The sequence below is a fragment of the Pagrus pagrus genome, assembly GCF_965226575.1.
Source record: "Pagrus pagrus genome assembly, chromosome: 2".
Taxonomy (NCBI): domain Eukaryota; kingdom Metazoa; phylum Chordata; class Actinopteri; order Spariformes; family Sparidae; genus Pagrus; species Pagrus pagrus.
In genome coordinates, this window is record NC_140186.1 from 4,302,195 (window position 1) to 4,316,637 (window position 14,443).

The 14,443-nt window shown below is 41.3% G+C and overlaps 1 protein-coding gene across 1 annotated transcript in view; it reads left to right on the top strand.

Moving 5' to 3' along the window:
* Nucleotides 1-14,443, top strand: part of elfn2a (extracellular leucine-rich repeat and fibronectin type III domain containing 2a) — a 247,834-nt gene that overhangs the window by 123,312 nt on the left and 110,079 nt on the right. Inside the window, exon 3 of the mRNA XM_084378707.1 lies at nt 11,626-11,704. The gene's annotated coding sequence lies outside the window, so the exon portion shown is untranslated. The remainder of the gene's footprint in view (nt 1-11,625; nt 11,705-14,443) is intronic.

Sequence of the window (14,443 nt, forward strand, 5' to 3'; positions counted from 1 at the left end):
ATAAATTAAAAGTCATCTGTCGTGCCAAATAGCCAATTAGTGAGCCTGGAAGCTCTGACCCAATCAAAGAGCGCTGGCCCCGAGAGTAACGGGGTCATGATGGGAAACGACTTGAGGGCTGCGTAGAGGTCACCGCCCCCTCGGGCTCCCCGGTTGGCTCCTGAGAATTACTTTTCTAACAGTGCAGACTTGAAATGTATAGAGGCAGTGTCTAGTTAATGTGCGTGCGTGGGAATGTGTGCACAAAGGTCAGGACTAAAGCAGATTCACTACGATGTCTCCCATGGGGTGTGTATGTTTGTGAAGTCAAGCAATGAGTTAGATACTTTAAATACTGGTGTGATTTTCAACCTCTTAAATGTAGTCTAAAATGTGTGTGTGTGTGTGTGTGTGGTTATCTGTATGAGTGCACAAGCAAAGACTATCCTTTAAATATTGCAAAATTGAACGGCCCATGCTCATCAGGAAGACGTTGATGAGGATGACTGTGAAAGCAGCTTGTTATGACCCATATTTTATCTTTCTAGTGAGGCGGCGAGCTCTAGCGGTTATATTAATTATTACAGCTGCAAAGGAGGACGTCAGGAGAATCGAAAAAAGTCAGTTTAGGAGGTCTGGGTTGGATGTCTGGGTTAAACAAGCACCAGACTTATATTCTGGAGACTGCATTGATCTATGTCATCTTGGTAAAATCACTGGCAATCAATCGAATCGATTTAGTCGTCTTGATATGAGGACGGGTTAAGTTGTGAGTTATGAATCAAATTCATTGCTGAAGTCTATAGAGTTGCCAAAAAATACTTGGTTCTGTGTTTGTGAACCTATTTGAGGACACGTCGGACTGTCCTCACCACCTCAAATGGCTCTTCGAGAGTTTATTTAATTTAGCTTCTACATTCATTAAAATGAACCGTTAATTTGAAATCTGAGCTGGATAGAAAAGAAATCTCAGCTGAAACAGTTTCTGTTGAAACAGCTTTGAATAGTAATGTGTCAATAATCGTATGCTCGTTTTTGGATTAGACCAGGATCAGTATGTATCGACTCATTTTAAAGTAATTTGGTCCTTTGATGGGAATGGATCACACGTAAACAGAAGATAAATAATATATTCTTTCAAGTCTACATCACCAGTCACTGCACACTCTTCTCCCTCTGTCTGTTGTTCTGTCACCATAATGAGTTTTTAAAACAAACTACTAAACGCTCACTTGAGATTATTTTCATGTCAGCCCATTTTATTTGCATTCTGCTCATTCTCTGCTGTCTAATATTTTCCTTTTATCTCTTTATCCCTCCCTCTATCTGCCTCTTTTTCTTGCACATTTCCATATCTCCTCATCACTTTTGTTCCAAGAAAAACATTTTCGCTAAAGTAAGTTTTGTTACCAGGCAACGAGGCCCACTGCGTGTGGTAACGTGCGCTGGGGTTCACAGCAAGTGTGTGCACATGTTTACGGATGCATTCATGAGTCGAGGCTAATGAATCTTGTTTCTGTTTGAATAATCGCATCAGGAAACACGTGAAGCCTGTATGTAAACGTGTGTGTTTGAATGTTGATGTTGTCAGGAGTTGTGTTGCCCTGTTGGCAGCCCAGCAGTGGTAATGACTCAGTCAGGAGAGATGACAGACTGGCTGTGTTTCTCAGGACTGCAGGGGAACTGTGATTAAACTGATTTTCACACAACAAATGAAACTGTGTCTACCAACTACAGGGATTTAGAATATTTTAGGCCTCAGGAAAACACAGGTAACGGCCCCGTGTATCCCTTGTTCTCCACCTTTTTATAGATTTACCTAAACCCTTTGATATGGTCAATCATTAAATTATTTTGAAACACATCAGATTTGATAAAACACCTTGTAACTGGGTTGCTAATTACCTCAGTGGTAGAGCACAGACTGTTGTAGCTGATGGCTACCAGTCCAGTTAAATGGCTGTTCACAAAGGTGTGCCACAGGGATCTGTTCTCTGACCACTAGACTAGACCATGTCTTCGTTTTTTACATTTTTTATCAATGAATGTATTATTTACCAGTTGGTCCTTGAGGATCATCATGTCAATACTGAAATTGGGAAATGCTTTAATGCTTTAATCCTCCTTTTTTCAGCACCATTTTCAACCATCTATACATTGGAATTGAGGTGGGTAGCCCCGAGACGCTCATGAATTAAGCATTTTCATGCCTATATTGGTGTATGGACTTTTTAAAACACATAATTAAACATATATATATACATATAATAAAACATGCTGTATCACCTCAGGATCATATGCCTCAGGAGCAAGCAATTCAATTTTGCTACCAAACCTTTATTACATTTTTAAATGGCCAAATTGGGATGAGCGCTATTTAGCTGGTAATTTGTCTGCGAGTTGTTCTGACAGTCTTTCCTGGAAGGCATTCACAGTGACGCGCTTGTTCACATGCAAAGTCACAAAAACAGTTTTGTAATGAATGGGTAAAGAGAGCTTGAGAGAGCAGCTCAAACCATGGCTTCTTTCTCAACTCCGCCAAGCCGACCAACCACATTTACATTTCACCAATTCGACAATTCATATACTAATAAATCAAGTGAAGTGGGGATTACTCAGAAAAACTGAAGAATTCAGGAGAAGGCCATTCAGAAAAATGAGTTTTTAAGAGAGATTTAAAGGAGGAAACAGCTGGCCTGCCTGATCTCCTCCAGCAGCTCGTTCAAAAGTTGTCGGGCGACTGACTCTCCCCCCGGTGTTTCCATTTTCAGCCTCAACCAAGGAATAACCAACGGATCTCTGCTGGAGGATCTCAGGATGCATTCAGGCTCGTAAGGGGGTTAGTAAGTCAGTGATATAATCAGGGGCCAACCACAAACCAAACCAATTAAATCCATTCTTAAATGTACAGGTAACCAATGCGGAGATGCTAGAATAGGCGTTATGACGACTCTTGCTGCAGCATTTTTGAACTAGCTGAGGTTCGTAGAGATTGTAGGGAGTGACAGTGATCAAAGTGGGATGTAATGAAGTCGTGTATGACAGTTTTCAGATTCTTAGTGGGTAAAAAAGATCTCATTTCCGTGATATCACAAAGTTGCAGCGAGTGCGATTGAATGACTGATTTCACCTGTCGATCAAAGTTAGGGTTTCTTGTCAGAGATAACACCCAGAGGACGCAGGACGCTGAATATTCTGTCTGTAAATGCAGCATGCGTGTGATTAAGCTTCATTAGGGTTTCCCTCTTTCACCGGCTAAATGTGGTACAGTACTCTCCTTCTTTCTCCAGCTCTCCCCTTTTTTCCCACACTGTTCTCATCTTCTGTTCTATTGATTTTTATCCGTCTTCTCTCCCTCCAGTTATTCACCTACGCTTTAAGGAGCCTTCTTTTCCTCTTTTTGTTGTCTTACAACATCCATCCTTCTATCTTTCTCATCACTTAATTCTCCTTCCCACATTTTTCTTTCATAATCTTTTTCTTTTGTCTCCTCACTTTGCGTCAATCCCTCTCTCTCCTTTTTCTCTACCCCCCTTCCCTCTTCTTCTTTTCTTCTTCTTCCATCCCTCTTTCCGACATAGCTGCTATTCCTCTCCCTCTTCCACCTCCATCTCCTCTTTTTTTTCCTCTCCTCTTGCAGCATATGGCTTCAGGTCTCTCAGCCGGCTCCCTCCGGACAGAGAGTCGTGCCGGTCGTGTTCTGGACGGCGGGTAGATGAGTGGAAAGAAAAATGAAGGGAGGTGGGCGGAGCTGTAGAGAGGGGGATCAATCACGACTGGGGACGGGGTTGGGGCGAGAAGAGAGAGGGTGGGAGGGGAGGGATGGAGTGAAGAGGATGGGAGTGCAGGTGGAGGCTTAGGATGTTGAAAACAAGAGGTAGAGAGAGGAAAAAGGAGATGGTGTGGAGGAGATTGGGTATTAACTGGTGGAAAAGAAAGGGGAGAGAGAGAGAAATGAAGGTTAAAGGAAGGGCAGATAAAGAGAAGACAAACTGAGGATATGGACGGACCAAAGGAAGCAAAACATGTGAAGTAAGTAGCGTAAATGAAAGGAGATGAAAACAGAGGAGGGGAAGAGTATTAATAAATGACATACAGAATGGAGGTCGATAGGTTGAGCTGGACAGGTTGTGGCACATTACAAACGCATAAATGCACACTGCTATCAATTGCCTTGCAGGGTATCGATCAGCCCATCAGCGATGGTTGCACTGGGTCACTGGTTCCCATTACGTCTAACAGATCTCATCAGTACGAACTGGTCCTTGCATCTCGCTCGTATACGCCGCCTTCACCCTCACCCTCGCTCGATCACACGTTCAGTATACAGTTTTAAAGCCAAATTACTCATCCACAGTCAGTTTCAGCTCTTATTAACCCGGGGTCCCTCGCTCGCAAGGCGTGGGATGATCTGTGTCATCAGCTTACACACAGCCTGGAATAAACACCCAGCAGACTGCTGCATTTGTATTTGACACGGTTTGAGTCATCCTCACAAACAAAGTTAACCAATTACTACTTCCTGTTTTCCTGATTTTCCTTATACAATATCAGTTCAGTGTGTGTGATATAAATGAGGCATTTTGGCATTTGGCATTTTTGACGTTTTTGGTTATTACCTTACCATGACATGTTTTCAGTCATGTTTGTTTAATAGAGGCTCAATCTGAAAGGATATTAACCAGAGGATATTAATCTAAAATCATATGAATCACCAACGCTGAGAGCAGCACGATGTGATGTTCACGGTGCAGGTCATTTGTCTGTATTCCATCAAAAAACACATTTTTGTCACGCAGCCGGCGCTGCGGATCGAACCACTGGCACTGACCCTCAGATTAGACAAAGCCGCCCCGAAGAAATCATTTGAATTATTTTCTTTTTGTTTGTTTTCTGTGTTCTTTTCCTGATATGGTTTTTCAAATTATTCTGGTTGTTGCCTACCTGACATGAACTGCCAAATTCATTAAACCCAATGTGCTAGCACTGTTAAAAACTGTTAGAAATCACGTAGAACGTTGCATCACTAAGTACTAATAAGTATTAATAACAGTTTAATCCTTACAACATGGCTGAAATTACCTCCAACTCTATAAAACCTGCAGTGTCTTCGGTATCTCTTGTAACTTCCTAGAGTCTCTTGTGATGGCTCACTGTCACCGCCATCACTAGAGCTTTCCTACCATTAATTACAGAGGACATAATAAGAGTTAGAGAGTTTATGGGGCCAAGTTGTTGGTAGTTTCACCGATCCAGGCAGTGACAGATGGTGGCAGGTTAAAGAGTCAGTTTGCGCCTCACAGCAGCCAGCTCACGTTTTTTTATAGACTTTCCCTTCGAAATGGCTGCCATTACACAGTGCATCGTGGGCCAGTGCACCCAAAGCACCAAAGACATCTGTTCCTACAAAAGAACACATATTGCTGCTGTCCAGGGCAAACCACCTAGCTGCAGGTTTTGGGTGGCGGAGTAAAGTTGTGGGATTGTAACTGGTGCGGAGGGCTGAGAAAATCTGGCTGGGCATCTGGGAACCAGTAAGATGCCCTTCAGCAGGGCAGTGAACCCAGCCTACAACAAGGAAGCTGCTCAGTCCAAACACTGCAAGATTATGTTTATACAGAACAGGTGGTAAAAATAAAGTTTGTCTTTTAACTATTTTATATTTCCAACTCTGTATGTATTTATTGACGATCATTTTTCAAGATTTCTGGCGGTTGTATCTCAATGGTTTTACAAATTCTGATTATTTCCTCATTATGAGTTTACTTTTCTATTTTGGGTGTTTCGTACATAAAGCCTCTGCAATGTCAGGGTTTTATGTTTTTATACCACTGAAACATTTTTGGTTATACATGAGTTCTGGGCCTGTCCTCCCCAGAAAAACGACCATAAAGGTTGAACCACGCAACTCGTTACGATCCACATTTACGGTTATTGTTAGGTGGTAACCTCTAGCAGCTGTTTATTACAGCTGTAGAGTAGGAAACAAGTAGTAAAAGTAATAAGTAGTATAAAGAGTGACAACGAGGCATGGGGAGTTGGGCGGGGATGGTGGATGGATTAAACCAGGACAGGACTTTTATTCAAGAGACTGCTGTTTGTGTCCAGTGTGAAACCAGAAGACAATGACGTACACGTACATAACGTAACGTAAATTACTTAGGTAACTTGGATACATTTGTAACGGCAGTTACAGATGTAACGTATTGATTTGAACCCCAACCACAATGTTTGCCTAAACCTATCATCTTCAGTGTGGTGTAGGTCTAATAAATTGATAGTTTCAGAGCACCAGTGGTCTCAGAGATATGGATCCTCCAGTCACAGATGATGTACGGAGTGTCTTCCTAACAATGTAGATTCCTGTTCAAACAAGCAAATGTTGTTGTTGACGAACTGCTCTGGATTTTTATTGCTATTGGCCACCTATTGTTAAGTTTATGTGTCTATTTGTCACACTGGTCAAACCTGGTGGTTCACATTGACCCTTTGACCTGCTTGTGAATGGCTTTCCAATGGTTCCAATCAGTGTGATCCAACAAACAGATGGGGAACCATTTACAGTCTGAAAGATCTCCACAACCTCCCTTTGGTTTTATCTGCTGGTGGAGTCTTCAAGACCCATGGGAAGGCTGGTTTCCTATCCCGTAATGATTTTAGCCGCTGTTCATTTAGTTCACTTGGCACACCATATCAGCCTCTGATTAGATGCTTTGGCGAAAGCCTGCAAGTTTATGGGTCCCAAAGTCCAAGATGAACATCGTCTGACTAAGAGCTGTGACGATGTAGGTAAAAAAATGAGCAAGACACATCGTAAAAACAGTTTTAATCTTACAAATACCAGGCAGTAAAAGCTAATTTTCCAAAATTTGAAATAAGGGGATCAAATTTACTCGACACAAAACACCTAATTTACTGTACTTAACCTGCTGCACTCGGCCATTAGGAAAACCAAAGCTTGATAATGCCAAACTCCCTTTATACTTCACTTAAATCCTCAGTTACCTGTAAAAATCCCTATACCAATTCCCTATTTATGTTGCAACTTTACTTTCTTATTGTTTTATGTTCAGTTTCCCCATATGAAATGCACAGATTAAAGACCAGTGCTTTGCAGAAATGTTGACATTTTATTCTGCTGTCCGAGCTGCCTTAACTCTACTTTAACTGCTGTTTAGTTTATGTGCCGCAATCATGATCTTTCCCGAATCATAAGCGTACGTCAAAAGGACTGCAATGGACATTAAACACATTGTCATTTAAACAAGTAAAAATCATTCACTATCAATGCTCTCGTCTGGTTGAGCGGTTTCATGAGTAACTGCCCTTAAAAAAAGGTCTTTAACCACAAATTTCACCCCAGAGACAGATTCAGCGAATCCCCCCCCCCCCCCATTTTAATTAATTCCCTTTTTTCAATTAAGAGATGTGAAAATGAGAATGTGAGGAAGGGGAAATGAGGAGAGAGACGCGGAGGAAGAGGATTTCAGCACAGATCAAGAGAGGGATAAAACAAAGATATTTAGCTCCGTACTTACTGCGTAATTTTCTTTATTTATCCTTCAAATAAAAAAGAAAAAAATCTTAATGCCTCTGAAATTGAATCAAAGAAGAAGGAAAAGGACTGAAGTGATCTGATCACACGCTGAGACCACAAAGCATTCCACATTGATCTTTCGTTTAATTCCCGTATTAGTCGTCTGTTAGTATGTTTCTATATTTGTCTAATTTTTTATTAAACATATGTTCTTGTTCTGCAATTACAGTACAGCAAAACAGGTTGATATCAGATCCAGGGCACAGGCACTCTTAGAATTATATTTAAAGTGAACCGGATCATTATTTCCTTATTTCAGTCAATTGTGTGGTTCAGCGGTACCTTTCATCAAACATTCACTTACAATAGACCGAAGTGGATTGAATCAAATTGAATTGACAGAGAGAGCAAGAGACATATAGGTAGAGGTAGAGCAAAAGGCAATGTGAGAGAAAAAAACAAGATGGGAGGCAGGTGGAGAAACAGTAAATTGGTGAGAAGCAGATAAACGTGAGGAGAAAAGTGATAAAAAAAACGGTTAACGTTTTTAAGGGGAGAGAAATGAGTAAGAGACAGCGAGAAGGATATGAGAGAGAGTGATGATGGCAGAGGTATATGTGGAGGGAAAGCTGCTCTGTCAGATATGATCAAAAGAGTCTTTTCGTGAAGGGTTTGAAGGGAGAGTCGGCAAGACACAACATGCCTCCCAGCGAAGGGAGGAAGCAAAATGGAGGAAACAAGGAAAATCAGTAAAACAGGATTTAAAGAAACTCCGCGCTCGGCCTGCCTCCTCTGATTGTTACCCTGTAATCTCTCCATCTCAATCAGTTTCTGTTTTCTTATGTCCCCTTTTTACTCTCTCTGGTTGTCTCTTCCTGTCATCTTCCCCCCCATCTCAGTCTCTGAAGATATTTTTTTTTTCCTATCCGCAGCGAACCAACCTGCTCTGCTCGACAGGGGGATGAAAATTAATTCCAACTCCCATTAGAAAAACAAGCTTTTGGATGGCAATCAAGATAAATCTGGGCCGAGGCGACGCTATCAGCGGAGAATCTTGATTGTTCACTGAGCACTTAGGAGCCAGGAGAGTGTTTGAAAATAGAGATGAGGCGCTCCCAAACTTCTTATCTTGTTTCTGTGTGAAAAGTGGAAGTAAGCATCCACCTGTGACGATAGTTGGGGATTACAGGGACAGAATCCTAATGGGACAAATTACACAGACGAGTGATAAGAAGGCATACTGATACTGGAGCGCTCCAAGTCGAATTTGTAAAAACGGGGTCCAACAGTAAAGTTTTGATCACAGTTTGTTGGATCCAAACCTGAGTTTTGTCTTTTTTTAAGTGTGTTCTGTTGGGTTATGTTCCTGACTCCCAGCACAAGTGGATCACACGGGAACCAGACGAATCTATGATCTCACGTCTGACGGGTTTTCCCCAGACCAGGCCTCGGGTTTGATAAGCTGACAGTGAAGCGTCGTGCAGAATTCAACAGTCACATGTTTTGATGCTCTGATCGGTTCTGCAATAGGTCGGTCTGCAGTCCATCCAGGCTCATTAAACACAGATCAAACTGGTGCTGATCAAATATGAATCAAGATTCTGTTACTTTATTTCTCACATCAAATGTTTTCACAATGTTTTTGGTCAGGCCATCATTTTTTTCATGCCTGAAAAAGGACCAAGGACTGCACCAACTTGCATGTGTTACTCAGCGCTACGTGACACGTTTAGTTGCTGTGATTGGTCGTAGGTCTATTCAGTGGAGGCTCTATCTGAACTGGCTTTCGTGCCACAGCAGTCTTTAGTATATTAAGAAACTCCTTTTACTCCTTGCCTAAAAGTTTTACCCACAGACTGGAAATCCTTTATGAACAACCACGACGTGAGAAGAAAAACGATCAAACCAGCAACTAAACACTAACTGACTAAATGTTCTTAGTCCACACTTAAGTGAAGACGGCCATTAGACTACGGTCAAAACACAAACTAAATTGTCAGTGAGTGTGAATCTATATACTGAATTTACGAAAAATGATTCTGAAATCAATTTCCACTTCTAGTCGTATCAAAGCTTGGGAAGCCATCTGAAATATAGTGCAGGCATTGCACAAGGCAACAAATTAAACCTTAAATCTCTTTCAGCTGATGAACAACAGTGGGTAGTCTGTCTCAAACTGCCATTCTTTGTGACAAACTTTGTAATTACAGTCACACATCTTCTTTCTCCATTATTGGACACTAAGGAAGACAGTATTGTACATTTTCCATCAAGAATCAGCCGTAATCAGCCTTTCAAATACACATTTACAGGTGAAAAGACGCCCAGACATTCACATCTAAACTGGAGCAAATATGTCTGAAGCTTTATGTTTTTAGATGTCTAGGTTGCATATACCTTTTATAGGACTATATTTATTTGAGGCAGATGTCAACTAACATTGAAATTTAATAATTGCTAATATTTAATAAATGCTGCTAATATTAAAAATCTTAGCAGAGCTTTAGACAAGACATACTTTGACCTTCATACCTTCTAAATAAATGCTCACTGGGCTGCGACAGGTGTGCTGTTGTTGGTACATGTGGCATTTGGTTTCTTGCCACTCGAGCCGTCTATCAGTCAAACCTTTTCATGTGTAGAAGCAAGATTGATGGAGTGAATACTCTGACCACAGTCACGGCGCTGCGCTGCTCTGATTTTTTTGTGGAGCGCAGCCATTAACACAAGGTCTGTACACAAAGGTCACATGGACTCTCAAGTCACTCATTTATTGGACGGAGGGTTTGTTAACCTGTCATCCTGCCTGCTCTGACATTTTCGCAGCGAGGGGTAGTCAAACTCAATCTGATCACATTTCTTGTAACTCAAGCTAATCATGATTGACTTACAAGCACAGTCCCTTTTTTCTCAGGATGTTGAAACCAGCTAAGAACACAGGAGGAGATAGATGAGAATCAGCAGCAGTCCAGATTCTAGATTAGCCTCAGTCGACTTTGCCGTTTTAGGCTTTTCCAAGTGTGGAGAATTGCTTGCTATCTGATGTCAGCATTAATTTCCTTTTATCAAAAACCGATCACTGTGCCTTTATTTGATAAGAGACATAAACAGAATCTGTAGCGCCGTCCTCGTCGGCTCAGATGAATACTTAAGAGATAAAGCCATAAGAACTGGACTAAACTTCAAACATTTTTGAATGGTTAAGGAGGTCCTGAGGCAGTCTTGTGTACAGAAAAGCTGAAAGTTTTCATTCAACATAAAAACGCTCTCATGTAAAACTACATTTTTGCAATACCCATTGAGGAGCTGCCCAGTGCATCCACAGCAATCCATCATTTGCTAATGAGCAGGTCCACTGGAGATGAGGAAAAGGAAAGACAGATTGTTATTCCTTTCTGTATACAGCCTTAAAGTTTGCCAGCTGGTATTCAACCTGTGGGCAGTTGGGCAGAAGCCCAAATTACAGTAATAAAGATGCTCAATTTAACAACTTGTACTTCCTCGTCTCTGTGATTCCAAATAAACTGCTCTTATTGCTTGCATAAACAATAAATAAATGATGTTCTGTGGAGCAGTGGAAAGTCTTTTTCTTGGCATTTGGATCAACTTTCATTACTGGGTATTAATATCAATATTGAATTATAAGTCGTTGGAAAATTGGCAAAATGGATATGCAAATCTCTCAGAGTATTCATTCCATTCGAGTAATTGGGTTCTTTTGTAAACAGAAAGTTGGACCATGACTGATGGGAGTTTCCTGACTTGCAGTCTTAAACCCATTTTTTTTCGGCGAGCCTTTTCAGATAACCCCAGCAGAGGATGGCTGACATTCAACCATCCATCTTTTTCCTCCGTACATCTGCAGTCCTCCTGCCTTTCTTATCTGTCAGGAAGGCAGCAAACGTACATCACTGTGCAGTGTGTGAACATAAAGCCTGAAAGTTGAAGTTTTAACTTTAAGTTTTGTGATGAACGAGCAGGCCGCTCTCTTGTGTTTTGTGACAGTGTCCCAGTATTTACGTCCAGACTCAAGACCCATTTGTTCAGCACTGCCTCTAATCCATTTCAAATCCCATCTCACCGGCTATTATTCTCTCTTCTTGCCGCAGGTGCTCATTACTCGGTTTGCTGGTGGTCAGCCCAGGTGTTATCAAATGCTGTCATACCCAGGTGATTGTGTTCACACAGGTAAGCTAATACACACACATGTTCACACAGACAAACTCTCTTGGTTTTCCTTGCTGCTATGACTTTTAGTGGCCCAAAGTGGGAGCTTTCTCATAACTTCGAATGCGAGCAGAGGAACAGTTTTACCCCTTTTTGACCAAGGAAGTCTGGGTTCTGGTCAGAGGCAACGCCTATTCTGGAGCCAGGGGAGGGAAAAGGTTTGGGCACCAATGTTTGGGAGCGAACATGAAGGAAACATCAAGTTAGAGACATCTAATCGAAACATCAAAAGGGAGCAGTTGTGTAACTGTTTCTGAAACTGGAGCTTTCGCAATCAAAAGGGGTTTAAAAAAAAAAAAGCACTCTAAAACACTCTGAATGACACTGAATATCATGAATGTAACATTGGCTTCCTTTCTGGCTGTGCAATTTTACCACTAATTGTGAGATCTTCCTCTGAATTCAGTTTAGCCAAAGAGCCAATGGTAATTAAAGAGGCATCAGGGCAACTTTGACATATTTTGGCAGCCAGTATTGCAACGACAGCAACTTCTTTCGGAAGCGGTCTTTCTAAAGTACAGTGGCCTGTTATTGACATAAACAAACGCTGTCACATTTTTACATTAAGAAAAGTGAGCTAGCTAATAGGACAGAGCTGAGTCCAGCATATGCAGGGTCTGATCCATATATGGAGGCCATGCCAAACCAGAATCGTGATCGTGGTTGGAGCAGGAGATGCCAAATGTTGGATGCCCTGTTGGAAGAAATTCAACTTCCAGGACAAACGATAAGTATCTCCTAATAAGTAGAGAGTTCTTCTTCCAAGACAAGGTGAAAGTAAAATATTTACCAGGCTGGTGAGGTAATCACTGAGTCATGGATTTAATCAACAAACCTATCAAACCCCCACAGATAAAGCATGTGCTGTGGGGGAGTAACAATCTTGCTAATAACCATTGGTTAAAGTGGGATTTGGGCAGTGAGGTGTGTAATTATCCAAAGCAAATTTGGTGATGCTGCAGATGAAGTTGCTTAGTTCTCCTTTGACGAATGAGTAAGATTTCAGGTTTGGTTTTAACAGTGGTGTTCTGGCTTTTATTAACTTTGGTGCGTTTTGGTTGTCCTCCGTTTCACCAGTATGTCGCTCATCCATCCGTTCTGTCCTCCAGACAATTTACAGCTTTTTTAATACTCCTTCTGTTTTCTTTGTTCCATTGTCTCGATCTTCCCTCCTCCATGGCTGCCATGCTCTCTGCACTCTATCCCTTTTACCCTTCCAGACTTTGGCCTCCATAGCCCATCACTCCGTCTCTCCCACACAGTTTTTTTTAAACTTCTTTCGTCTCACAGTATGTATGTGTCTCTTGCTCTGTCCCTCCATCACTTTTGAAGTGCAAATGCATCCAACAGTAATGTGGTGGGGGCTGCCTCGATCACAGCTGCTGAGACATGAAAAGATGGAGGAGAGAAGAGGAGGAAAAAGTTGAGGAAAAAACAAGGAGCAGTAGTTAGGGAACCGTTAAGAGCAAGGCCGGTTTGAGTGATATGAGAAGGCCAAAGCTAGAGCAGAAGGAGTATTTCTGTAGATCTGTATCTTTATCTTGGGCTCTTACAGATGGGGAAAATAACAGGTGCAACAAAGTAAAGAGACCTATAATTTTCACATCAAAGGAAGGATGCAGCTGTTCAATTGAAATTGTCTTCTGAGGCCTCTTATTTTGAAATACGTCATGATAGCTTCGGTATATTGTAGGGATGCCACAAATACAATTACTAAAGAAATTGAGGTATATTTGAGAGATACAAAAAAAAAAACTCTGCCTGGAGAAAATACATTCTGCTTTCCAATTATTTCTTACAGCTATTTTCTTGGGATGAAAAAAACGTTCCTACTGACTGAGGGTTACAATGAGTCACACAAAACCAAGACTCCATTCAAGAAAAGTGCAGTAGTCCATTAAATGGCGAGCAGTCAAATGCAGAACAGTGAGTAAATTTAATCTGCTCAATGTATGAATAAATGTAGGCACAGAAAAAAACACAGAGTAAGAAAGGGCTTGGACTGGCAGCTACTCTGGATTGAAATGCGTTTCAAGCTTGGCACACTTCCTCAGCCAGCATCTAGGTTATGCTAATTAGTCTCGTGAAAAAAGGGAACGAATCCAGAGGTGATGTAACAAATACGTCACCACATAAAAACTGTAAATACAACACTGTTGTCGGATGCGTAGGTGCTCTACTGGAGTGTTGAACATACAGCCCTTGACATATTAAATACATTAACATAACTGATTGGCAACACAATAATATAGAGGTAGCCATGGTCCAACGCAATGCAACGCTCTTATGACACATCCTCATAAAAATAGGTTGAATGCCAATGACTCCTTAAAAGACTGTTGCAGCACACCGGTGTCGTACCAGACCTTCATCATACAGTCGCTGGTTTAGGCAATGAAAGTACTTGGTTAGGTTTAGGAAAACATCTCGGTATGGGTTAAACTACATTAGTTATGTAACTAAACTTACATACCCACTGAACATACATAACTTAAGTTGTATTATGTACGATACAAAGTTAAAATAACTCTCCTAGGTGAAAGTCTTGTACTTGTTTGACTCAACCATCCATCACATCCTCCTTCCTTTGCATACTTTGTTGCTTTTAAATTTAAATCCCCTGACTTCCTCCTTTGCTGCCGTCACTGCATAATAATAAACTGAAATATGGGTTGTAATAAGCTGCTTTCAAAGCCATCC